This window comes from Arachis hypogaea, chromosome 2 (genome assembly GCF_003086295.3).
Source record: "Arachis hypogaea cultivar Tifrunner chromosome 2, arahy.Tifrunner.gnm2.J5K5, whole genome shotgun sequence".
Classification (NCBI taxonomy): Eukaryota; Viridiplantae; Streptophyta; class Magnoliopsida; order Fabales; family Fabaceae; genus Arachis; species Arachis hypogaea.
In genome coordinates, this window is record NC_092037.1 from 86,180,319 (window position 1) to 86,206,305 (window position 25,987).

Below are 25,987 nucleotides of genomic sequence, written 5' to 3' on the forward strand. Positions count from 1 at the left end.
TTTGGCTTTTCATGATTTTTCCACTTTGCATGCTTTCTCCTCACTCCTTTGATCCATTCCTAGCCCTTTTCAATCTGAAATCACTAACGAACACATCAAGGCATCTAGTGGAATCAAAAGAAGATTAAAAATATCAAATTAAAGACCTAGAAAGCATGTTTTCACACTTAAGCACAAATAAAGGAAGAATCACAAAAGCATGCTATGTTATTGAAGAAATGTGAGAAAAGGTTGACAAAATACTTTAAATTGAACACAAGATAAACCCCATACAAATGGGGTTTATTAGTGACGCGTACGTGTGGAAGAGCGCCTTCGACACTAATACTACGCCTTTGACACTAATGCTGAAGGCCACGCGTACGCATGGGTGATGCGTACGCGTGACTGGGGCCAAAAACATTGATCACGTGCACGCGTGGGTAATGTGTACGCGTGAGTGCATGAGTGCTAACGCTGAAGAAAAATGCTACACTAGCCTGGAAGCCTCATCTTTTCTCAAATAACTTCACTCCAAGTCCAATTATACTTCAAGCAAGCAAGCCCACAATTGTCAACCAATCAAAGCCACAAGAATCATCTAGAATAGTTAATTTTCATTTTATTGTAATTTGTTTTCAATTTCATTTCAATTTATAATTTAGGCTAGCTTATATATAGGTTTTAGTTTCATAGAATTAGCATTTTTCAGCTAGTGGGGGAGTCTTCGGACCCTCTCTTCTCACCATCATCTTCTTCTCTTTTCTTTCTTACTTTTGTAAATATTTTGTTATGAATTACTAACTCTTTCAATTAGGAAAGATAGCTCTATTGCAATTCAATGGGTTGATATATTTTCATTCTTCATCTTCAATTCTTCTTGTATTGTTGCTTTAGAGAGAGTATTTGTGCTTCATAGATTCAATTACTACCGAGAGGAGGACTGTATCTACTTGAATTACATGTGAGCCTTGAGAAAAGGATCATGGAATTCAGTTTGAGGCTCTTCTCTCATAATCCTCTTGATCAATACATTTTTAGTTGGTATGTGAGATGTAACCACTTTGAATTGAGATCCTAAGAGTTGTGTGGCCTTTGAATCAGAAATTAAACTTCATCTCTTCTCATGACCAATTACATCAAAAAATTGGTAATTGTTTATGTTAAGAGAAATCAAATCACCAAGATATTGGGGTTTGGTTACTTATGATTTGCCAAGAGATCAATGATTGCATGATTGAAGTGGAGATGAGAATTGTTGATCCTGAGAATGCAATAACCCTTGATCCCAATGCTTCTCTTTTATTTTTACTTCTAGTATTTACCTTTCTGTCATTTACTTTCTTGCACTTTACTTTCTTATACTTTCTATTCCTTGCAATTTTACTTTCCAACACTTTATTTTATTGCAATTTACTTTTACGTCATTTACTTTTTCTACACTTTATTGTTTTCTTTTAATTTCTAGCCATTTATATTTCTTATTTGCTTATCACTCCAATATGAACCGTCTAACTAGAATAATCAACTAACTATTGATTGCTTAATCCTTTAATCCTCATGGGATCGACCTCACTCTTGTGAGTTTTATTACTTGAAACGACCCGGTATACTTGCCTGTAGTAATTACGTGAAATTTAATTTTTACGTATCAGATGCCCACCGCGCCGCCTCCCTGCCTTTCTTTTCGCGGTCCCCCTTTCCCCATTTGTTTCTTTTTTTTTTCTTCTTTCTCTCTTTCTTTCTTTCTTTCTTTCTTTCTTTCTTTTTGCAGCTGCTGCTGCTCTGTGTTGATGTACTACGGCTAGGATTTAGTATAAAGAGGAGAAAATTGTGTGCTAATTTAGAATTAGGGTTTATGTATAAAATTGGAAATTATGGGTTTAATTAGAATATGATAATTTTTAATAAAATTTGGGTATATAGAGTATTAATTTGAAATCTAATTTAATCCTTAAAATTATTTTAAAATATTATTTGTTGTATCAAAATTGAAATTAGTTTTCAATCAAATATTCTAATTAAAATTATAAGGTAATATAATTAATTTTCTTTATTTCTTTAAAAGGAAAATATGGGAAAAATCGAGTTTTGTGTTTGTTACAAAATAATTTTATATTTAGTTTTGGTAGCATACAAATCATATTGAGCTTTCTATATAACAAAAATTTATATTATTTCACAGCTAAGAATTTTTGTACTTTTGTATTTTGTTTTTGTGATTAATTATTCTATGTTTAACTTCAAAAATTTCTTTGTTTGATTTCATGAATATTTTGTATTTTTTGTTTTTGAAATTTTTAGTTTTTATTTTTTTTAATTTTAGGATATTTTTTATATTAATAACAAATGTTTAGAAACACACAATTTTTTTAAAAAAAAAACACATAAATTTTACATTTTCCCTCCATTTTGATGATAAATACAAAAAATTTATGTTCATCTTTATAATTCTTGTGCTTGTTGTTTGTAAGGCTTTTGTGTTTTTTCCTTTTTTTTTTCCAATTCGAAGGACGAATTTCTTATAACAAACATATTAAAAAATCAAATAAATTTTTTAAGAAAAACATATAAATTTGTGGATGAAATAAAAAATAAAAATTTGTAAATAAAACCACAAAAATTTTGTGTTTCAGAAAAAAAGTATTTAAATTTGTGATTGATGGACACATTTGCTAAAGATAATTTTTGTTCGGCTAATAAGTTATTAGGTCAACTTGGTTTGATTTGGTACTTAAAAAACTTGTTCAGCTAGCACTATAAAATAAAAAGTTTGATATTTTCAAAATACACGTAGGATGTTCACAGATCGGATCGGATCTAATATCCGCATCTTTTAGGATCAGATCCGATTCAATCTGCTCTGCACATTTGTGAATCAGATAGGATCAGATATCGGATATATCCGATTAAAATATAAAAGATAGAAAATATACCTAAAAATTTAAAAAGCTAAAAAAAATTGAAACATCTTTTTTCATAAACCAAGAACCAGAACCAGAATTCAATTCACAATAGAGAAAATTAGAAATTTCATAGTTAATAATAGCACCAAATTTCACATAACATCAGTCATATAGATCTAGAATTTTCTAACAATAGTACCAAAGAAACTTAATACCTAACAGTTTCTAAATTTACTTAATAATATTTAAATTTAAAATAAAAAAATTTAACCCAAATATAGAAGGAATTCCAAAGGCCAGAAGTAGAACGACAAGGAAGCGAGGAAGAAAACTGAAATAGAGGCGAGGAATAGAGGCTAAAGCTAGAAGTAGAAGGACAAGGAAGTGATGAATAATGAGCCGCGAGCGACGAAGTCGAGCGTCGAGCAGAGGATTGAGGGGGAGGGTGATTGACTGAGGGAGAGAGAATTGGACGATGCTAGCGGCACAGAGGAGTGACATGATTGAGGGCCAAAAGCGAAGAGGAACTGGTGGCCAGTTAGAGAGATTTTAGAGAAGAAGAAGTGAGGTGAGTGGGTGAGAGAGAAGTGCTGAAAGTGAAAGGAAGTAATTAGGGTTTATTTGATTTCAGAAACTAACATATATTATTTATTTATTTAATAATGTGCGAATTCGGTGATTCATAGATCGAATCTATAGGTTCTATCTGAAATCAACAATTCAATTCTATTAGTGTACAGATCAAATCTCTATCTACGATTTTTAGATCAGAGAGGGGAGGTAGCAGAAAGAGCCACCTAGTTTGGGTTTGGGACAATGATGAACTACTGGTTTGCTGGACTTGCCTGTGACGTCACAAGGGTCGATGGGATATTCGGGGTAGAAGGCGATGACTGAGTAGTCTCCGGGGATCCGGTGGAAACCCATCCTCTACCATGACCACGAGACCTACTTGTTCTACCTCTGTTACTTGTCGTCATGTCTTCAAAGAGAATATATTATTAACACTAATCAGCATATAGCCACAAAAACCTTAATTACCTAGATATAAGAGGATTATATGTCACGTATCCCATTAAGTCCAAGTAATTAGAAGTTTAGGAGGAATTTACTTTCAAGCTAGTATTCAAGTGAGATAACTTTTTCAAGAATCACAATCATTCATATAGAACAATGGTTATTCTTCCGATATACCCAGATTCATAAGATGAAGATCGAAAGTAATCATTGAAACTGAATCAATACATTAATTAAAATATAATGATAATAGTGTTAATCTATAGAAATAAACAGAGCTCCTAACGTTAACCAAGGAGGTTTAGTGGCTCATGACTCAGAGAGAAAACTAGGGTACGGAAAATGTGAAAGAGCGTAAGAGAGAAGATCCCATGAAGGGCTAAATCTTTTTTCTTTTATATCTAACCTAATTTGATTTTAAACTAAAATAAAATAATAAATTCTAAAGCTAAAAGATTTTGTTTATAAATAAAAATAACTAAATAAAAGAAAATACAATAATTAAAAGCTAAACCCAACTAAAGATGCTCTTTAGGTAAAGGTGGATCCGTGTCATTGGCGCTAAACGCCAGATTCGGCATTTAGTGCCCTTGTGGGCAGAAGCTCCTCCTTTGATTTTGTCTTCCTGGCACTAAATGCTAGCCGCCCCAATGGGCAGAGGGCTTCCACGCGTTTCTGAGTTGCTGGCGCTAAACGCCTAGGTCTACGTTTAGCGTTGGCTTGGCAGGTTCCAGACTCTTTTCTTTTCTTGCACACGAACTCTGCCAAACCAATCCAAACTTCACCTGAAATAATTAAAACACTAAAGCGACTCAAAGTAGCATCCAAGTAGGCTTCAAACACTAAAATTTAATTAAAACTTAATAAGTTTATAGCAAGAATAAATAGAAAATAAAGAAAAGATGCTCACACATCAGCCATGAGCTCACGTGTCGGTTTACACCCTGCAGCCCGACATTACCTAAGAACCAGTCTTAGATATGGTTTTTCAGATGTTCATTTGCACATAAGTTCTATAGCTGAAGCCATTCAATCAACTTTAAATTGTATTAAGCCCTATGGCATAGCCGTTTAGTTGACTTTAAATTGTATTAAGCCCCATGGCATAACCGTTCAGTTGACTTTAAATTTCACCAAAATGCCTACATCTGGATAACAGTTCCCAGCTTATGGGTGTCCCCACTATATATTCAAGCACTAAGCAAGCAGGATGAATCCCTCAACATTGCCAGACATTCAGTCATTCATTCAACACTCAGTCATTCCTTTCATTATTCAGTCTTTCATTCATCCCTTCCATTATGGGTTCTCTTTCTTTTTAAGCTCTAATTAATTCTTGAACATAGCTTTTTCTTATCTTTTCTTTGGTGCTATACACCTTGAGCCTAGCCGTGACTCTAAGTGTTTTGTCTCAAGCTTAACTTGACACAAGAACACCACAAGCACTTAAGTGTTTTGTCTCAATGAGCAATACACGAGACATTTTTTCAAAATAAACACAAAATATAAATTTAAATAACTAAGCTAGAAAAATAATAAACAACTACTAATAAGCATGCAAAGGCTTCAAACAGATAAAAGAAAACAAAATAAAATACTAAAAAATAAAAAATAATTAAAGCAGTAGATAATAAAACTCAACTACCTCAGTCCTGGTGGCTGCTCCCTCTTGGGAATCCTCTCCAATGGCTCAGCTCCTCCAACTCTCACTTCTGACTCTGCTGCTCCTCTACTAGCTTATGGAGGAGGGAAGAGTGGTCCTGATGCTCTATCCTCAGCTGATCGACTGATGATGTCAGCTGCTCAATAGATGTGGTCAACTGATCCCAATAATCACGTGGAGGGAAATAATATTCCTGAGGCATTTCAGGCTGCTCCTACTGAAGAGGGAGAACTGGCTCCTGAGACAGCGCTCGTCCATGCTCCTTGGCGTACTCCATACCCCTCCTAGTGATCGGCCTATTGACGTCAATAGGAGTGTTTCCATCAATGCGGACTCAAGCGGCCTCATATAGGCAGAAGATGAGATGGGGGGAAGCCCAATCTAGCAGAAGTGGAGGCCTTCGTGGCTATGTCATAAAGCTCCTGAGGGATCACATGATACACCTCCACCTCATTACGGAGAATGATACAGTGAATCATAAAAAATCGGTCAATAGTAACCTCAGACCAGTTACTCATAGGAGCGCTAAATGAACTCTAACCTTCCCCGAGCAGCCAGCTTCAGATCATGCCTTCCCAACTGTTATGGCTGCCCCCTAGTATCACGCTTCTACTGTGCTCCGAGGAGGCATATACATCAGTGAGGATGTGGTCCAGTCTCTGGTCAGTGTTGACTCTGTGAGTGTAAGAGTGGGGTCATCTCTGGATGGTGGCAGCTGAAGTATATCCCTCACTCTCTCCAGACTAAACTCTAGGATCGTCCCTCGGACCATAGTGCGCCAATTCTTTGGGTCGGGGTTCACGCCATTGACATGCTTGTATGTTACCCAAGTATTGGTGTAGAAATCTCTGACCATCAGAACACCAACATTGGTTATGGGGTTGCATAGAACTCTCCAACCCCTGATGAGCGGATAATTTATACGCTTTTTGACATTGTTTTTAGATAGTTTTAAGTAGGATCTAGCTATTTTTAGTATATTTTTATTAGTTTTTAAGCAAAATTCACATTTCTGGACTTTACTATGAGTTTGTGTGTTTTTCTGTGATTTCAGGTATTTTCTGGCTGAAATTGAGGGACCTGAGCAAAAATCTGATTCAAAGGCTGAAAAAGGACTGCTAATGCTGTTGGATTCTAACCTCCCTGCACTCGAAATAGATTTTTTGGAGCTACAAAAACCCAAATGGCGCGCTCTCAATTGCGTTGGAAAGTAGACATCCTGGGCTTTCCATCAATATATAATAGTCTATACTTTGCTCGAGTTTTGATGACGTAAACTGGCGTTCAAACGCCAACTTCCTGCCCTAATCTGGCGTTAAATGCCAAAAACAGGTTACAAGCTAGAGTTAAACGCCCAAAACAGGCTGCAAACTTGCGTTTAACTCCAAAAAATCTCTACACATGAAAGCTTCAATGCTCAGCCCAAGCACACACCAAGTGGGCCCGAAAGTGGATTTTTGCATCATTTACTGTAACCCTAGTAATTAGTTTAGTATAAGTAGAACTTTTTACTATTGTACTCACATCTTTGGATCATTTTTAGTCCTTAGACATTGAGGCTGGCCTCACGGCCATGTCTAGACCATCATCACTTATGTATTTTTAACGGTGAAGTTTCTACACACCATAGTTTAAGGTGTGGAGCTCTGCTGTTCTTCGAGTATTAATGCAAAGTACTACTATTTTTCTATTCAATTTATGCTTATTCTTATTCTAAGATACTCATTCGTACCCAAGAACATGATGAATGTGATGATTATGTGACGCTCATCACCATTCTCAACCTATGAACGCGTGCCTGACAACCACTCCGTTCTACATGAAAACAAGCTTGAATGTATATCTCTTAGATTCCTGGTCCATGATGCATGGTTGCCTCTCCTGACAATAGAGCCTTCTATTCCGTGAGATCAGAGTCTTCGTGGTATAAGCTAGAATCAATTGGCAGCATTGTTGAGATCCAAAAAGTCTAAACCTTGTCTGTGGTATTTCGAGTAGGATCTGGGATGGGATGACTATGACGAGCTTCAAACTCATTACTGTTGGGCGTAGTGACAGATGCAAAAGGATCATTGGATCTTATTCCGACACAAGTGAGAACCAATAGATGATTAGCCCTACGTAACCCGTAGCTGGACCATTTTCACTGAGAGGATGGACGATAGCCATTGACAACGGTGATTCCCCTACATACAGCTTGCCATAGAAAGGAGTATGAAGGATTGGATGAAGGTAGTAGGAAAATAGAGATTCAAAAGGAATAACACATCTCCATATGCTTATTTGAAATTCCCACCAATGAATTACATAAGTATCTCTATCTTTATTTTATGTTCTATTTATCTTTTAATTATAAAAACTCCATAACCATTTGAATCCGCCTGACTGAAATTTACAAGATGACCATAGCTTGCTTTAAGCTGACAATCTCTGTGGGATCGACCCTTACTCACGTAAGGTTTATTACTTAGACGACCTAGTGTACTTGCTGGTTAGTTGTGCAAAGTTGTGAAAAAGAGTTGAGATTACAATTGTGCGTACCAAGTTATTGGTGCCATTGAGATCACAATTTTGTGCACCACCCCTTCTCAGAATTTGTTCCCGGATCTCTAGATATTCATCTAGTTACAAATTAAATCGGACCTCCGGGATCTCCTTCTTTTTGCTTACAACTTCGTTAAAGTGATTCTCATGGGTTCTAGAGAAGAACCGGCTAAAGTCAAATGGACCGGTTGCAGGAGCCTTCTATTTTCTCTTCCTTGAAGAGGATTTTCCAGTTTTTGGTGCCATGTGGATAATGATAGAAATGGAAAAGCAGAGTGCCCGAACACCAAACTTAAAACTTTTGTTCATCCCCAAGCAAAGAAAAATAGAAATAAAAAGATAAAGAAGGGAAAAGTCAAAAGGAAAGATGTGGTAAAAAGGGAAAATACTGAAAATAAAAATAAATGAAAAGGAACTTTGAAGGAGGGGAGTGGGGCGTGTTTGGCTATGGAGGGGAAAAAGGTAAAAAAATGAAAGGAAGGGAAGAATGGGTAAAGAAAGGGGGTGATGTAAGATGGTGAAATGTGATATAGTGTGGTGAAAGTGAAAAAGGGGTGGGTTTTATAGTGGAGGTGGTGGGTTATGGGTTTGAGGGAGGGGATGGGATAAATAAAAAATGGAATTGTATTAAATAGGGAGTGGGTAACGGTTGGGGAATGGGGAAGAGAGATTTGGTGGGATTAATGGGATATAATAGGGTAATGGGAGGCGTGGTTGGTATATGGGGGAATGAATGGGGATGGGAAAGTGGGTAGGGGTAAGAGGGAGTGGGGAGTGTGTAAGAGATGGTCAAAGTGGTGAGAGCCAATGTTGTTACCGTTGGAAATGATTAAACCCTTTCCTTAAAATCAAATTATACGTTACTGGTGTTAAACGCCATCCTCGGCATTTAGTGCCATAACACTATGAAACTTGTACCATCTGGGGCATTAAACGCCCTCCCTGGTGTTTAACACCAATGTTGCAAATGATGTTTTTTATTTTTTTGAAGACAGGGTCTGGCGCTAAACACCCAGGTGGCGTTTATCGCCCTATAGGGAATGTACTGAATAGGGAGTGGTGCCATCCAGGGCGTTAAACGCTCTCCTTGGCGATTTAACGCCGCACACTTGCTACCAATTCAGGCGCTAAATGCCCAGGTCTACGTTTAGCGTCCAAAACAATGTAACTTTACCTTGATTTATGTGCTCCTTGGCTCTAAATGCCCAGCCTGGTATTTAGCGCCACCCAAACAAAGAGCTTCTTGAGATTAGTGCCCTTTCTGGCGCTAAACACCCATCCTGGCATTTAGCACCAGAGACCCGCATTGAAATCCTCTCCAGGGTATTTTGTTCTTCTTCCAGACTCCTCTGTCCCTGTTTTAAATACTTTGCATGACCACAAAAATTATAAAAACCAAGGAAAACTATTAATAACAACATAAATAAATGAAAATAAAACTGGAAATGGAATCAAAGGATACTAAGGATTGGGTTACCTCCCAACAAGCGCTTCTTTACCGTCACTTGCTTAACGGTCAGCCCTGCTAAGGCGAGGGTCGATCATAGTGCCTTAGCTCATCACCTCTCACTGTGAATCTTTTTCCTGTGTTCTCATGAATTAGCTCAATATGCTTAAGAGAGATGATCATGTTCACTGTATGAGGCAAGATTGGGCCTTTAGTCAACACCACTTTCATTCCTGGTGAGAAATCTTCAGTGGAGATCTTCTTGTTTCTCCATCCCTTGGGTATTTTCTTCTTGGAAACTTCCTCCTTGGTGAATGATGCACACCCAACACCAAACTTAGGTTTGATGTCAGGGGGAATTGTATTGGATCCAATCAAAGGAGGTTTGAGATGTAAACCTTGTTGTGCATTATCTGTGGGTTCTTGAAGGGTTGGAACAATAAGCTCAGTCTGCATGCACTTTTCCTCTCTATTTGATAAACGCATGATTTTGAAGACATGAAAGGCCACTTGCTTATTATGCACTATAAGTACTAATTCACCCTCTTCTACATCAATGAGAGCTCTCCCAGTGGCTAGGAATGGTCTTCTCAGGATTATAGAGGCATCTTCATCCTCTCCCATGCCAAGAATAACAAAATCTGCTGAGAGAAAAAATTTTCCTACCTTGACTAAGACATTCTTCACTATTTCGTGTCCATGCTTCAAATTTTGTCTGCCATTTGTAATATTATCCTTGTTGGTTGTGCCTATTAGATTTACAACTTCTTCATCACAGACAAGGGGATTAGATTAATACTTGCACCAAGATTACATAGAGCTTTGTCAAAGGTTATGCTCCCAATAGTGCATGGAATCTGAAAGCTCCCTGGATCTGGCATCTTTTTTGGCAATTTACTCTGAATTATGGCACTACATTCCTTGGTTAAGACCACTGTCTCATCTTCCCTTAAAGCCTTCTTCTAGGAGAGTAAATCCTGCATGAACTTGACATATATAGGCATTTGCTCCAAAACCTTAGCAAAAGGAATATTGATTTTCAACTTTCTGAAGTCTTCCAAGAACTTTGAAAATTATTTGTCCTTGATCTCCTTTTATAGCTTCTAAGGATATGGCATCTTGGGCTTGTATTCAGGAGCCTTGAGAAATTTCGAGTGCTTCTCAAGATCAACTGGGGAAGGATTTCTCGGATGCCCTGGAGGGGCATCTGCCACAGTGTCCTCAATCCTCTTTGGAGCTTCTGTTTCCACTAATCCTTCAATAACTTGTGCTTCCTCATCTATCATTGCTTCGTTGGCCATTGTGATAGCCTTACACTTTTCTCTTGAATTAGGCACTGTGTCACTAGGAAGAGTGTTAGGGGGCCTCTCAGGTACTTGCTTGCTCAATTGACCCATTTGAATCTCCAAATTCTTGCATGAAGCTCTTGGCTCCTGTATAAAACTATGGGTGTTCTTGGAGAGTTCTGCAACTATAAAGGCTAAGTCCGGAGTATTTTGAGGCTGAAAGGGTGTTTGTTGTGGCTGAGAAGCTTGAAACTGATGGTTATTAAAATTATTCTGATTAAAACCTCCCTGAGAATTATTGAAGTTCGGTTGCCTCTGAGGTGGGTCTCTCCACCCAAAATTGGGATGATTCTTCCACCCTTGATTATATGTCTTAGAAAAAGGGTCATTGTTGGAGGGTCTAGAGGAATTACCTATAAAATTAACCTGTTCAGAAGTAAACTGGCCATAGTCATAAATCTCACCTTGAGGGAGGCCACCACTTATATCATAAGAAGTGTCTTGAGCACTGATGAACGGATAATTTATACGCTTTTTGGCATTGTTTTTATATAGTTTTTAGTATGATTTAGTTAGTTTTTAGTATATTTTTATTAGTTTTTAAGCAAAATTTACATTTATGGACTTACTATGAGTTTGTGTGTTTTTCTGTGATTTCAAGTATTTTCTGGCTAAAATTAAGAGACCTGAGCAAAAATCTGATTCAGAGGCTGAAGGACTGCTAATGCTGATGGATTCTGACCTCCCTGCACTCAAAATGGAATTTTTGGAGCTACAGAAGTTCAAATGGCGCGCTCTTAATTGCTTTGGAAAGTAGACATTCAGGGCTTTCCAGAAATATATAATAGTCCATATTTTGCCCGAGTTTAGATGACGCAAACTGACATTTAATGCCAACTTTCTACCCTATTCTGGCATTAAACGCCAAAAACAAGTTGCAAAGCAGAGTCAAACGCCAGAAACAAGTTACAAAATAGTGTTTAACTCCAAGGAAGACCTCTACACATGAAAGCTTCGATGCTCAGCCCAAGCACACACCAAGTGGGCCCAGAAGTGGATTTCTGCATCATTTACTCATTTCTGTAACCCTAGTAACTAGTTTAGTATAAATAGAACTTTTTACTATTGTACTAGGGGTCTTTTCCCTATTTTCAAATTCATATGCCATTTAGGGAGGCTGGCCATTCGGCCATGCCTGGACCTTGTTCTTATGTATTTTCAACAGTGGAGTTTCTACACACCATAGATTAAGGGTGTGGAACTCTACTGTTCCTTGAGTATTAATGCAATCACTACTGTTTTCTATTCAATTCATGCTTATTCTTATTCTAAGATATTCATTCGCACTTCAACCTGATGAATGTAATGATCTGTGGCACTCATCACCATTCTCACTTATGAACGTGTGGCTGACAAACACTTCTGTTCTACCTGCGAAAGCAAGAGTGTGTATCTCTTGGATTCCTGGTCCACGATGCATGGTTACCTCTCCTGACAACAGAGCCTTCTATTCCATGAGATCAGAGTCTTCATGGTATAAGCTAGAATCCATTGGTAGCATTCTTGAGATCCGGAAAGTCTAAACCTTGTCTGCGGTATTCCGAGTAGGATCTGGGATGGGATGACTGTGACGAGCTTTAAACTCGTGACTGTAGGGCGTGGTGACAGACGCAAAAGGATAGTAAATCCTATTCCTACACGATCGAGAACCAACAGCTGATTAACCATGTGGGAAACCATAGAGGACCTTTTTCACTGAGAGGATGGGAAGTAGCCATTGACAACGGTGACGCCCTACATACAGCTTGCCATAGAAAGAAGTATGAAGGATTGGATGAAGGCAGTAGGAAAACAGAGATTCAAGAGGGATAAAGCATCTCCATACACTTATCTAAAATTCCCACCAATGATTTACATAAGTATCTCTATCTTTATTTTACGTTTATTTATATTTTAATTATTAAAACTCCATAACCATTTGAATCCGCCTGACTGAAATTTACAAGATGACCATAGCTTGCTTCAAGCCGACAATCTCCGTGGGATCGACCTTTGCTCACGTAAGGTTTATTACTTGGACGATCCAGTGCACTTGCTGGTTAGTTGTGCAAAGTTGTGAAAAGAGTGATATTACAATTGTACGTACCAAGTTGTTGGCGCCATTGAGATCACAATTTTGTGCACCAAGTTTTTGGCGCCGTTGCCGGGGATTGTTCGAGTGTGGACAATTGACGGTTCATCTTGTTGCTCAGATTAGGTAATTTTCCTTTATTTTGTTTTCAAAAATATTTCAAAATTTTTCTTCTTTTTCATTTTTCTAAAAATAATTTTCGAAAAATCCAAAAAAAAAGTTAATAAAATCATAAAAATAAAAAATATTTTGTGTTTCTTGTTTGAGTCTAGTGTCAGTTTTTAAGTTTGGTGTCTATTGCATGTTTTTAAAATTTGTGCAATTTTCGAAAAATCCATGCATGTGTTCTTCATGATCTTCAATTTGTTCTTGAGGATTTTCTTTGTGTGATCTTCATATTTTCTTGTTTTGTGTCCTTTCTTGTTTTTCATATGCATTTTTGAATTCATAGTGTCTAAACATGAAAAATCTCTAAGTTTGGTGTCTTGCGTGTTTTTCTTTTCTTGAAAATTTTTCAAAAATAAGTTCTTGATGTTCATCATGATCTTCAAAATGTTCTTGGTGTTCATCTTGACATTCATAGTGTTCTTGCATGCATCATTTTTTTTAATCCAAAATTTTTATGTCTTGAGTCATTTAGTTTTTTTTCTCTTTCCTCATTAAAATTCAAAAATAAAAAATATCTTTTCCTTTAATTACTCATAAATTTTGAAATTTTTGGGTTGACTTAGTCAAAAAATTTTAAAATTAGTTGTTTCTTGTTAGTCAAGTCAAGATTTCAATTTCAAAGATCCTATATTTTCAAAATCTTTTTCAAAAATCAAACCTTTTTCATTTTTTATTTATTTTCGAAAATTTTAAAAATTGATTTTCAAAACCTTTTTCTTAATTTTACTTCATATTTTCGAAAACTTTACTAACAATTAACGTGATTGATTCAAAAATTTGAAGTTTGTTACTTTCTTGTTAAGAAAGGTTCAATCTTTAAATTCTAGAATCATATCTTTTAGTTTCTTGTTAGTCAAGTAATCAATTTTAATTTTAAAAAATCAAATCTTTCTAAATTTCTTTTTCAAATCTTTTTTAAAATAAATTTCAATCATATCTTTTTTTTAAATCATATCTTTTTCAAAATTGATTTCAAATTCTTTTCTAACTTCTTATCTTTTCAAAATTGATTTTCAAATTTTTTTAACTAACTAATTGATTTCCTTGTTTGTTTTACTATTCCTTATCTTTTTCAAAACCACCTAACTAATTCTCTCTCTAATTTTTGAAAATCACCTTCCTCTTTTTCAAAAATCTTTTTATTTAACTAATTGTTTCAAAATTTTAATTTTAATTTTATTTCTTCTCTTAATTTTTGAAAATCACTAACCATTTTTTAAAAATAATTTTCGAAATTCTCTCCCTCTCATCTTCTTTTATTTATTTATTTAATTACTAACACTTCTCTTCTACTCATAATTCGAACCCTCTCTTCTCCTCTGTGTTTGAATTTTTCTCTTCTCCTTCTTCTATTCTTTTCTCCTTCTACTCACATAAAGAAATCTCTATACTGTGACATAGAAGATTCCTCTTCTTTTTTGTTCTCTTCTTTTTTTATATGAGCAGGAGCAAGGACAAGGACATTCTTGTTGAAGCAGATCCTAAACCTGAAAGGACTCTGAAGAAGAAGCTAAGAGAAGCTAAAGCACAACAATCCAGAGAAAACCTTACAGAGAATCTAGAAAAAGAAGGAGACATGGCCGAACCTAACAACAATGCAAGGAAGATGCTTGGTGACTTTACTGCACTAAATTCTAACTTACATAGAAGAAGCATCTCAATCCCTGCGATTGGAGCAAACAATTTTGAGCTAAAGCCTCAATTAGTTTCTCTGATGCAACAGAATTGCAAGTTTTATGGACTTCCATTAGAAGATCCTTTTCAGTTCTTAACTAAATTCTTGTAGATCTGTGATACTGTTAAGACCAATAGAGTTGATCCCGAGGTCTACAGGCTTATACTTTTCCCTTTTGCTGTAAGAGACAAAGCTAGAGTATGGTTAGACTTTCAACCTAAAGATAGCCTGAACTCTTGGGATAAGTTGGTCACGGCTTTCTTAGCCAAGTTCTTTCCTTCTCAAAAGCTGAGTAAGCTTAGAGTGGATATTCAAACCTTCAAACAGAAAGAAGGTGAATCCCTCTATGAAGCTTGGGAGAGATACAAGCAACTGACCAAAAAGTGTCCTTCTGACATGCTTTCAGAATGGACCATCCTGGATATATTCTATGATGGTCTGTCTGAATTGTCTAAGATGTCATTGGACCATTCTGCAGGTAGATCTATTCACCTGAAGAAAATGCCTGCAGAAGCTCAGGAACGCATTGACATGGTTGCAAATAACCAGTTCATGTACACTTTTAAAAGGAATCCTGTGAGTAATGGGACACCTCAGAGGAAGGGAGTTCTTGAAATTGATGCTCTGAATGCCATATTGGCTCAGAACAAAATATTGACTCAACAAGTCAATATGATTTCTCAGAGTCTGAATAGATTGCAAAATGCATCCAACAGTACTAAAGAGGCATCTTCTGAAGAAGAAGCTTATGATCCTGAAAACCCTGCTATGACAGAGGTGAATTACATGGGTGAAGCCTATGGAAACACCTATAATCCCTCATGGAGAAATCACCTAAATTTCTCATGGAAGGATTAATAAAAGCCTTAACAAGGCTTTAATAATGGTGGAAGAAACAGGTTTAGCAATAGCAAGCCTTTTCCATCATCCTCTCAGCAACAGATAGAGAATTCTGAGCAGAGCCCCTCTAGCTTAGCAAACATAGTCTCTGATCTATCTAAGGCCACTCTAAGTTTCCTGAATGAAACAAGGTCCTCCATTAGAAATTTGGAGGCACAAGTGGGCCAGCTGAGTAAAAGAGTTACTGAAACTCCTCCTAGTACTCTCCCAAGCAATACAGAAGAGAATCCCAAAAGAGAGTGAAAGGCCATAATTGTGAGTAACATGGCCGAACCTGGAGATAGTGAAAAGGTAGTGATTCCTAGTGAGAAAGACCTCCTGGGACGTTCACTGACCAATAAGGAGTTCCCCTTTGAGGAACCAAAGGAATCTGAGGCTCATACATAGACCATAGAGATTCCATTAAATTTCCTTCTGCCATTCATGAGCTCTGATGAGTACTCTTCCTCCGAGGAGGATGAAAATATTACTGAAGAGAAAGTTGCTAAGTACGTTGGAGCAATCATGAAGCTGAATGCCAAGTTATTTGGTAATGAGACTTGGGTGGATGAACCCCCCTTGTTCACCAATGAACTGAATGACTTGGTTAGGCAGACATTACCTCAAAAGAAACAGGATCCTGGTAAATTCTTAATTCCCTGTAACATAGGCACCATGACCTTTGAGAAGGCTCTGTGTGACCTGGGGTCAGGCATAAACTTAATGCCACTCTCTACAATAGAGAAACTGGGAATCTTTGAGGTACAGGCTGCCAAATTCTCATTAGAGATGGCAGACAAATCCATGAAAAAAGCTTATGGACAGGTAGAGGACGTGCTAGTAAAAGTCAAACGCCTTTACATCCCTGTTGATTTCATAATCCTAGACACTGGGAAGGATGAGGATGAATCCATCATCCTTGGAAGACCCTTCCTAGCCACAGCAAAAGCTGTGATTGATGTAGACAGAGGAGAGTTGATCCTTCAATTGAATGAGGACCACCTTATGTTTAAAACTCAAGGATCTCCCTCTGTAACCATAGAGAGGAAGCAAGAAAAGCTTCTCTCAAGGCAGAGTCAAACAAAGCCCCCACGGTCAAACTCTAAGTTTGGTGTTGGGAGGCCACAACCAAACTCTAAGTTTGGTGTTGAACCCCCATATTCAAACTCTAAGTTTGGTGTTGGGAGGTCCCAACAATGCTCTGAACATCTGTCAGGCTCCATGAGAGCTCACTGTCAAGCTATTGACATTAAATAAGCGCTTATTGGGAGGTAGTCTAATTTTATTTATCTATGTTTTTTTTTTCTTTTTTAGGTTGATGATCATGTGGAGTCACAAAACCAACTGCAAAAATTTGAGAAAAATAAAAAACAGCATTAAAAATAGCACACCCTGGAGGAGAGACTTATTGGCGTTTAAACGCCAGTAAGGGTAGCAGAATGGGCGTTTGGCACCATTCTAGGCGTTAAACGCCAGAAACAGGCTACAATCTGGCGTTAAACACCAGAAATAGGTTGTAGCCTGGCGTTTAACGCCAGGAAAGGAATAAAATCTGGTGTTTGACGCCAAAAACAAGCAGCAATCTGGTGTTAAACGCCAGGATTGCACAGTAAGGGCATTTTGCATGCTTAAAAGGAGCAGGGATGAAATCCTTGACCACTCAAGATCTGTGGACCCCACAGGATCCCTATCTACCTACCCCTCTCTCTCTCTCTCACTCACCAATCAAATCATATCCTCCTCCCTATATTCTCTTCACTAATCACCTCCATACCTCTTCCCCAAAAACTCCACCTACCTCACTTTAAAAATTCAAACACTTTTCCCTCCCAAACCCAACCCTAATGACTGAAACCCAACCCTCCCCTCACCCCTATATAAACCTATCACTACTCCTTCATATTCATACAACACAAACACCTTTCCCCCTTCTTGGCCGAACCACCTATCTCCCTCAATCTCCTCCATTTTCTTCTTCTTCGCCTTCTTTCTTTCTTCTTTTGCTCGAGGACGAGCAAACCTTTTAAGTTTGGTGTGGTAAAAGCATTACTTTTTTGTTTTTCTATAACCATTTATGGCACTTAAGGCAAGAGAAACATCTAGAAAGAGGAAAGAGAAGGCAAAAGCTTCCACCTCTGAGCCATAGGAGATGGAGAGATTCATCTCAAAGGTCCATCAAGACCACTTCTATGAAGTTGTGGCCAAGAAGAAGGTGATCCTTGAGGTCCCTTTCATGCTAAAAAAATGAGTATCTGGAGATCCGACATGAGATCCGAAGAAGAGGTTCAAAAGTTCTGACCAACCCCCTTCAACAAGTCAGAATCTTAATGGTTCAAGAGTTCTATGCCAATGCATGGATCACTAGAAACCATGATCAAAGTATGAACCCAAATTCAAAGAATTGGCTTATAATGGTTGGGGGAAATACTTAGATTTCAGTCCGAAAAATGTAAGGTTGGCGTTCCACTTGCCAATTATGCAAGAAAACGCACGCCCCTACACTAGAAGGGTCAACTTTGATCAAAGGTTTGACCAAGTCCTCATGGACATATATGTGGAAGGAGCTCAATGGAAATGAGACTCAAGAGGCAATTCGGTTCAATTGAGAAGATCGGACCTTAAGCCTATGGCTAGAGGATGGTTGGAGTTCATCCAATGCTCCATCATTCCTACTAGCAACCAATCTGAAGTGACTGTGGATCGGGCCATCATGATCCATAGTATCATGATTGGGGAAGAAGTGGAAGTTCATGAGATCATACCTCTAGAACTCTACAAGGTGGCTGACAAGTCATCCACCTTAGCAAGGTTAGCTTTTCCTCATCTCATTTGTCATCTATGCAATTTAGCTGGGATTGACATAGAAGAAGACATCCTCATTGAAGAGGACAAGCCCATCTCTAAGAAAAGGATGGAGCAAACAAGAGAGCCCATTCATGGATCTCAATAAGAGCATGAGGAAGATCCTCATCAAGAATTCCCTGAGATGTCTCAAGGGATGCAATTTCCTCCACACAACTATTGGGAATAACTCAACACCTTCTTGGAAGGCTTGAGTTACAAAATGGACCAACTAAGGGTGGAGCACCAAGAGCACTCCATGATTCTCCATGAGATTAGAGAAGATCAAAGAGCTATGAGGGATGAGCAACAAAGGCAAGGAAGAGACATAGAGGAGCTTAGGCGTTCCATTGGTTCTTCAAGAGGAAGACACCACCCACACTAAGGTGGACTCATTCCTTAATCTTCTTATCTATTTATTTTCTTTTTTCGGTTGTTATGCTTATTGTGTTATCTATGTTTGTGTCTTCATTACATGATCATTAGTGTCTAGTGTCTATGTCTTAAAGTTATGAATGACTCCATGAATCCTTCACCTCTCTTAAATAAAAAATATGCTTAATTAAAAAAGAACAAGAAGTACTTAGATTTCAAAATTTATCTTGAAATTAGTTTAATTATTTTGATGTGGTGGCAATACTTTTTGTTTTCTGAATAAATGCTTGAACAGTGCATAATTTTGATCTTGTTGTTTATGAATGTTAAAATTGTTGGCTCTTGAAAGAATGATGAACAAAGAGAAATATTCATTGATAATATGAAAAATCATGAAATTGATTCTTGAAGCAAGAAAAAGCAGTGAAAAAAATAGCGAAAAAATGGCGAAAAAAAGAGAAAGAAAGAAAAAGAAAAAGCAAGCAGAAAAAGCCAATAGCCTTTTAAACCAAAAGGCAAGGGTAAAAAGGGATCCAAGGCTTTGAGCATCAGTGGATAGGAGGGCCCAAGGAAATAAAATCCAAGCCTAAGCGGCTAAATCAAGCTGTCCCTGACCATGTGCTTGTGTCATGAAGGTCCAAGTGAAAAGCTTGAGACTGAGTGGTTAAAGTCGTGATCCAAAGCAAAAAGAGTGTGCTTAAGAACTCTGGACACCTCTAACTGGGGACTTTGGCAAAGCTGAGTCACAATCTGAAAAGGTTCACCCAGTTATGAGTCTGTGGCATTTATGTATCCGGTGGTAATACTGGAAAACAAAGTGCTTAGGGCCACGGCCAAGACTCATAAAGTAGCTGTGTTCAAGAATCAAGATACTTAGCTAGGAGAATCAATAACACTATCTGAAATTCTGAGTTCCTATAGATGCCAATCATTCTGAATTTCAAAGGATGAAGTGAGATGCCAAAACTGTTCAGAAGCAAAAAGCTACTAGCCCCGCTCATCTAGTTGGGACTAAGTTTCATTGATATTGTGAGATTCATTGTATATTCTCTTCTTTTTATCCTATTTTATTTTCAGTTGCTTGGGGACAAGCAACACTTTAAGTTTGGTGTTGTGATGAGCGGATAATTTATACGCTTTTTGGCATTGTTTTTATATAGTTTTTACTATGATTTAGTTAGTTTTTAGTATATTTTTATTAGTTTTTAAGTAAAATTCACATTTCTAGACTTTACTATGAGTTTGTGTGTTTTTCTGTGATTTCAGGTATTTTCTGGCTGAAATTGAGGGACCTGAGCAAAAATCTGATTTAGAGGTTGAAGAAGGACTGCTGATGCTGATGGATTTTGACCTCCCTGCACTCAAAATAGAATTTTTTGAGCTACAGAAATCCAAATGGTGCGCTCTCAATTGCGTTGGAAAGTAAACATCCAGGGCTTTCCAGAAATATATTATAGTTCATACTTTTCCCGAGTTTAGATGATGCAAAATGGCGTTTAACGCCAGCTTTCTGCCCTATTCTGGCGTTAAAAAACCAGAAACAAGTTGCAAAGCAGAGTCAAACACCAAAAACAAGTTACAAACTGGCGTTTAACTCCAAGAAAGACCTCTACATGTGAAAGCTTCAATGCTCAGCCCAAGAACACACCAAGTGGGCTTCGAAGTGGATTTCTGCATCATTTACTCATTTCTGTAACCCTAGTAACTAGTTTAGTATAAATAGAACTTTTTACTATTGTACTAGGGGTCTTTTCCCTATTTTCGAATTCATATGCCATTTAGGGAGGCTGGCCATTCGGCCATGCCTGGACCTTGTTCTTATGTATTTTCAACGATGGAGTTTCTACACACCATAGATTAAGGGTGTTGAACTCTGCTGTTCCTCGAGTATTAATGCAATCACTACTATTTTCTATTCAATTCATGCTTATTCTTATTCTAAGATATTCATTTGCACTTCAACCTGATGAATGTGATGATTCGTGACACTCATCACCATTCTCACTTACGAATGCGTGCCTGACAAACACTTCTGTTCTACCTGCGAAAGCTAGAGTGTGTATCTCTTGGATTCCTGGTCCACGATGCATGGTTGCCTCTCCTGACAACAGATCCTTCCATTCCGTGAGATCAGAGTTTTCATGGTATAAGCTAGAATCCATTGGCAGCATTCTTGAGACCCAAAAAGTCTAAATCTTGTCTGCGGTATTCCGAGTAGGATCTGGGATGGGATGACTGTGACGAGCTTCAAACTCGTGACTGTAGGGCGTGGTGACAGACACAGAAGGATAGTAAATCCTATTCCTACACGATCGAGAACCAACAGCTGATTAGCCATGCAGAAAATCGTAGATGACCTTTTTCACTGAGAGGATGGGAAGTAGCCATTGACAACGGTGACGCCTTACATACAGCTTGCCATAGAAAGGAGTATGAAGGATTGGATGAAGGCAGTAGGAAAGCAGAGATTCAAGAGTGATAAAGCATCTCCATACACTTATCTGAAATTCCTACCAATGATTTACATAAGTATCTCTATCTTTATTTTACGTTTATTTATATTTTAATTATTAAAACTCCATAACCATTTGAATCTGCCTGACTGAGATTTACAGGATGACCATAGCTTGCTTCAAGCCGACAATGTCCGTGGGATCGACCCTTACTCACATAAGGTTTATTACTTGGACGATCCAGTGCACTTGCTGGTTAGTTGTGCGAAGTTGTGAAAAAGAGTGATATTACAATTGTGTGTACCAAGTTGTTGGCGCCATTGAGATCACAATTTCGTGCACCAAGCACTGACGGCTAAAACTTGCATTCCACTCAAGTGTTGAGTAATAGCATTAATTTGCTGAGACATAGCCTTGTTCTGGGCAAAAATAGCTTCTAAGGTGTCTAACTACATAACTCCCTTCTTAACTGAAGTCCTCTCAGAAGAATATAAATACTAGTTATTGGTAACCATCTCAATTAACTCCATGGCCTCATCGGGGGTCTTTTTCATATGGAATGACCCTCCTGTAGAATTATCCAGAGACATTCTAGTGGTCACAGAGACTCCATCATAGAATATCTACAACTAAATCCAGTTTGAGAACATATCAAGGAGATACTTCCTGAGCATCAACTTGTACCTTTTCTAGGCTTCATAGAGAGACTCCCCCTCTCTTTGCCTGAAGGTCTGAACATTCGTCCTCAGCTTAATCAGTTTCTGAGGTGGAAAGAACTTGGTTAGAAACTTGTTGACCACCTTATCCCAAGTATCAAAACTCTCCTTGGGCTGAGTGTCAAGCCATTGTTTAGCTCGATCCGGTACAACAAATGGGAAGAGAAATAGCTTGTAGACATCAGGATGAACTCCATTAGTCTTCATAGTGTCACAGATCTGTAGGAAATTAGAAATAAACAAGTTCGCGTCTTCCTACGGGAGTCTGTGAAACTGGAAATTTTTGCTGCACCAAAGAAATCAACTGAGGCTTCAGCTCAAAGTTGTTAGCAGCAACTGGGGGTTCAACAATACTATTTTCATAGAAATCTGGGCTAGGAGCAGTATAAGAGCTAAGTGTTCTCCTAGGTTTTGCAGGCATATTAGGAGGAGGATTAACAACATTGGCATTAATCACATTGTTGTTATTGTTGAGCTCCATAGTAGATTCTGTAGCTTCTTTCTCAAAATTATTCTTGAGATTCTCACCGGTTTTATAAGCTCTAGCTTGTTGTAAACGCCGCCTCAATGTCCTTTCAATCTCAGGATCAAAATATAGAAGAGGTTCTTGTTCCTATTCCTGCTCATAAATAATAGAAAACAAAGAAAGGATGGGAATCTCTACGTCAGAGTGGAGAGAATTCCCAGTGAAGTATCATGTGTAAAAGAAGTAAACTAAAATAAACTGAACAAATAGCACTAAAAATTTTGAAAATTAACAAAGAAAAATAACCCTTAAATTCGAAAATAATTAAAAGAAAATTAATCAGGAAAAATAAAATAAGATTACTAAAGGGACACTAAACTTAATTTCAAAAATTAAGAGAAATTATTTTTTAAAAAAATAACACTAAATTTTTGAAAAAAATTAAAGAAGGAAATTAAAGCAAAAATGCCTAATCTAAGAAATCAAACAACTAGTAGTTGTCAATCACAGTCAATCCCCAACAACAGTACCAAAAACTTGGTGCGGAATTCAAAGTCCACAAACTAACCAGCAAGTGCACCGGGTCATAGCAAGTAATACCTCAGGTGATTGAGGGTCGATCCCACGAGAATTGATGGACAGAGCAACAATAGTCAAATGAATCACTTAGTCATCCAAGCAGAAAATGGTGTTTTGAGGCTTGTAAATCGCATTAAACAGTACTTCAAATACTAAGAACACAAACTGTAGAATTGGTGTGAAATATATGTGAGAAAATAATTAAGGTCTTGGAGTTATTTATTCGTCTGGATTACGTTTTCTTACCAACAAATTTAATCATGCAAGATTCATTTCATGGCAAACTGTGATTGACTAAACCCTAATTCCTTAATGATTTAGTCTCCTCTAACCTAATCAACTGCCAATTCCTTGGTCACTTAATATAGATTAGAGGGTTAGGTTCAATTCTAGTTTATTATCCACAAAAATCCTAATTACCCAGATATAAGAGGATTATATGTCACGTATTCCATTAAGTCCAAGTAATCAGCAGTTTAGGAGAAATTTACTTTCAAGCTAGTATTCAAGTGAGATAACTTTTTCAAGAATCACAAGAATTCATATAGAACATGGATTGTTCTTCCGATATACCCAGATCATAAGATGAAGAGCGAAAGTAATCCTTGAAACTCAATCAATAAATTAATTAAAATAGAATGATAATAGTGTTTGTAACACCCTAACTTTTACCACCTCATAATCGCACTAAAAGTCCGGGCATCACCTGCCTCTACTCCTTTAATTTGATATATATATATATATATATATATATATATATTGAGCCTTTGCAAATACGAACCGAAACCTTTAATTAAGAAAATGAAGATCCTTTATTTCAAACCACTTAACTACAAAGCTATATATATATATATATATATATATGTATGTATGTATGTATGTATACTCACATAGCATTAAATACATAGATTTATTTCAAGATTCTCAAAACAAATCCTACCCCTCTAAAAACTAAAAACATTAAACGACGAGGGAAAAATAAATTCTAACAACTCAACTCGTGAACATAATCTTCTATGCTCCTGTAGCTCCGCACTAAGCCTTCGCACCTGTACCTGAAAGGGGTGAAAATAGGGGGTAAGAGCTGGGGAGTTCCTAGTAGTGTCGGTGATGAGCGGATATTTTATACACTGTTTGACATCATTTTCATATAGTTTTTAGTAGTTTTTATTTAGTTTTTATTAAGTTTTTATAGGTTTTAGTGTTAAAATCACATTTTTGGATTCTACTATGAGTTTTTGTGTTTTTTGGACAATTTCATGTACTTTTTGGCTGAAATTGAGGAGTTGGAGCAGAAGTCTGATTCAGAGATAGAGAAGGCACTGCATATGTTGTCTGGATTTGACCTACTTGCATTCGGAAGAGCTTTTCTGGAGCTGCAAAACTCCAAATGGAGTACTCTCAATGGCTATAGAAAGATGACTTCCAAAGCTTTCCAGCAATATATAATAGTTCATACTTTGCTTCGGATTAGAAGGCCCAAAATGGGCGTCCAACGCCAGCTTCCTGCCCCCTTCCAGGCATCCAGCGCCCAAAAGAGTAGAGACCAATGTACAAATGCCCAAAGAGGACCCCCTAGCTAGCGTTCCATGCCCAAGGAGCCTCATAGCACGTGGATCTCATCAAAGCTCAGCCCAAACACTCACTAAGTGGGCCCCAGAAGTGAATTTTAGCACTAAATAGATTGTTTTACCCTTTTCTATGTAATCCTTAGTCATTAACATAGTATTTAAAGAACTTTTACACCTCTCAATAGCGGGGTCTACCTTATTCACATTTTTCATTGTTATTTTACTTTCAGTATGAGTTTTTAAACCTCCTAGGTTGAGGGAAAGAGCCCTGCTGAGTCCTATGAATTAATAAAAGTACTACTATTTCTTCTTCGATCAGTGTTTGAATTACTTCTAAGATGTATATCCAATCTTCATCATGGTGAATAGGATGATCTAACAAATTAGCTCTGTTCATCACATTAAGACGAACGTGCCTGAAAAATACCCGCGTTTACTTGGGTTCGTGTGAGTACTTAGAAGTAAAGCACGAGCCAACATCTATGTTTATACATCTCTCAGACAGTTAATCCATGACTTTAATTAGGGTTTCTATGGCATATAAACTAGAATTGAACTTAACCCTCTAATCAGAATTAAGTGACCAAGGAATTGGCAGTTGATGAAGGTTAGAAGAGACTAAAAAGGTCTAAGGAATTAGGGTTTAGTCACATATAGTTTGCCATGAATTGAATCTTACATGATTAAAATAGTTGGTAAGAAAAGTTAATCCGGAAAATAAATATCTCTGAAACCTTAGCTGTTTTCTCCCATATTATTCACACCAATTTACTGCTTTCTTTCTCATTTTCTGAATTTACTGTTTGATGCAATTGAAATCTCAAAAAACTATTTTCTGCTTGTCTAACTAAGTGAATCACTCAATCATTATTGCTTAGTCCATCAATCCTCGTGGGATCGACCCTCATTCACTTGAAGTACTACTTGGTACGACCCGGTGCACTTGCCGGTTTGTTTGTGGACTTCAAATTCCGCACCAGACACCTTATGGGAAAATGAACTATCATTAATAAAAAATGATTTACATAAGTTTTGTTGCTATTAAGAGTTTTTGTATTAACCCTTAGCCCTTGCTATGGTGCCTCGATAAAACCCCCTCCAGAAAAATCCTTCTCGAAAAAAACTATGAAGTCGGGAAAAAGAGTACACCATGGAGCAAGGCGCGCTTCTAACTGTAGCAACGCTTTAAGTTACATGCGTGCCACGACCTTGGAAGCTTGTTCCCCTTCAGGTCAAACAATTTGCAGTAACCCTTTTCTAGGACCTCAGTGACCTTATAAGGTCCTTTCCA

The 25,987-nt window shown here is 37.4% G+C and overlaps 1 non-coding gene across 1 annotated transcript; it reads right to left on the reverse strand.

Annotated features, from left to right (window-relative positions):
• Positions 1 to 15,110: 15,110 nt before the first annotated feature.
• LOC112765398 (small nucleolar RNA R71) lies at positions 15,111 to 15,218 on the reverse strand. The gene has a single exon (XR_003183728.1). It is a non-coding gene; the product is annotated as a small nucleolar RNA R71 (small nucleolar RNA).
• Between the last annotated feature and the right edge of the window lie 10,769 nt (positions 15,219 to 25,987).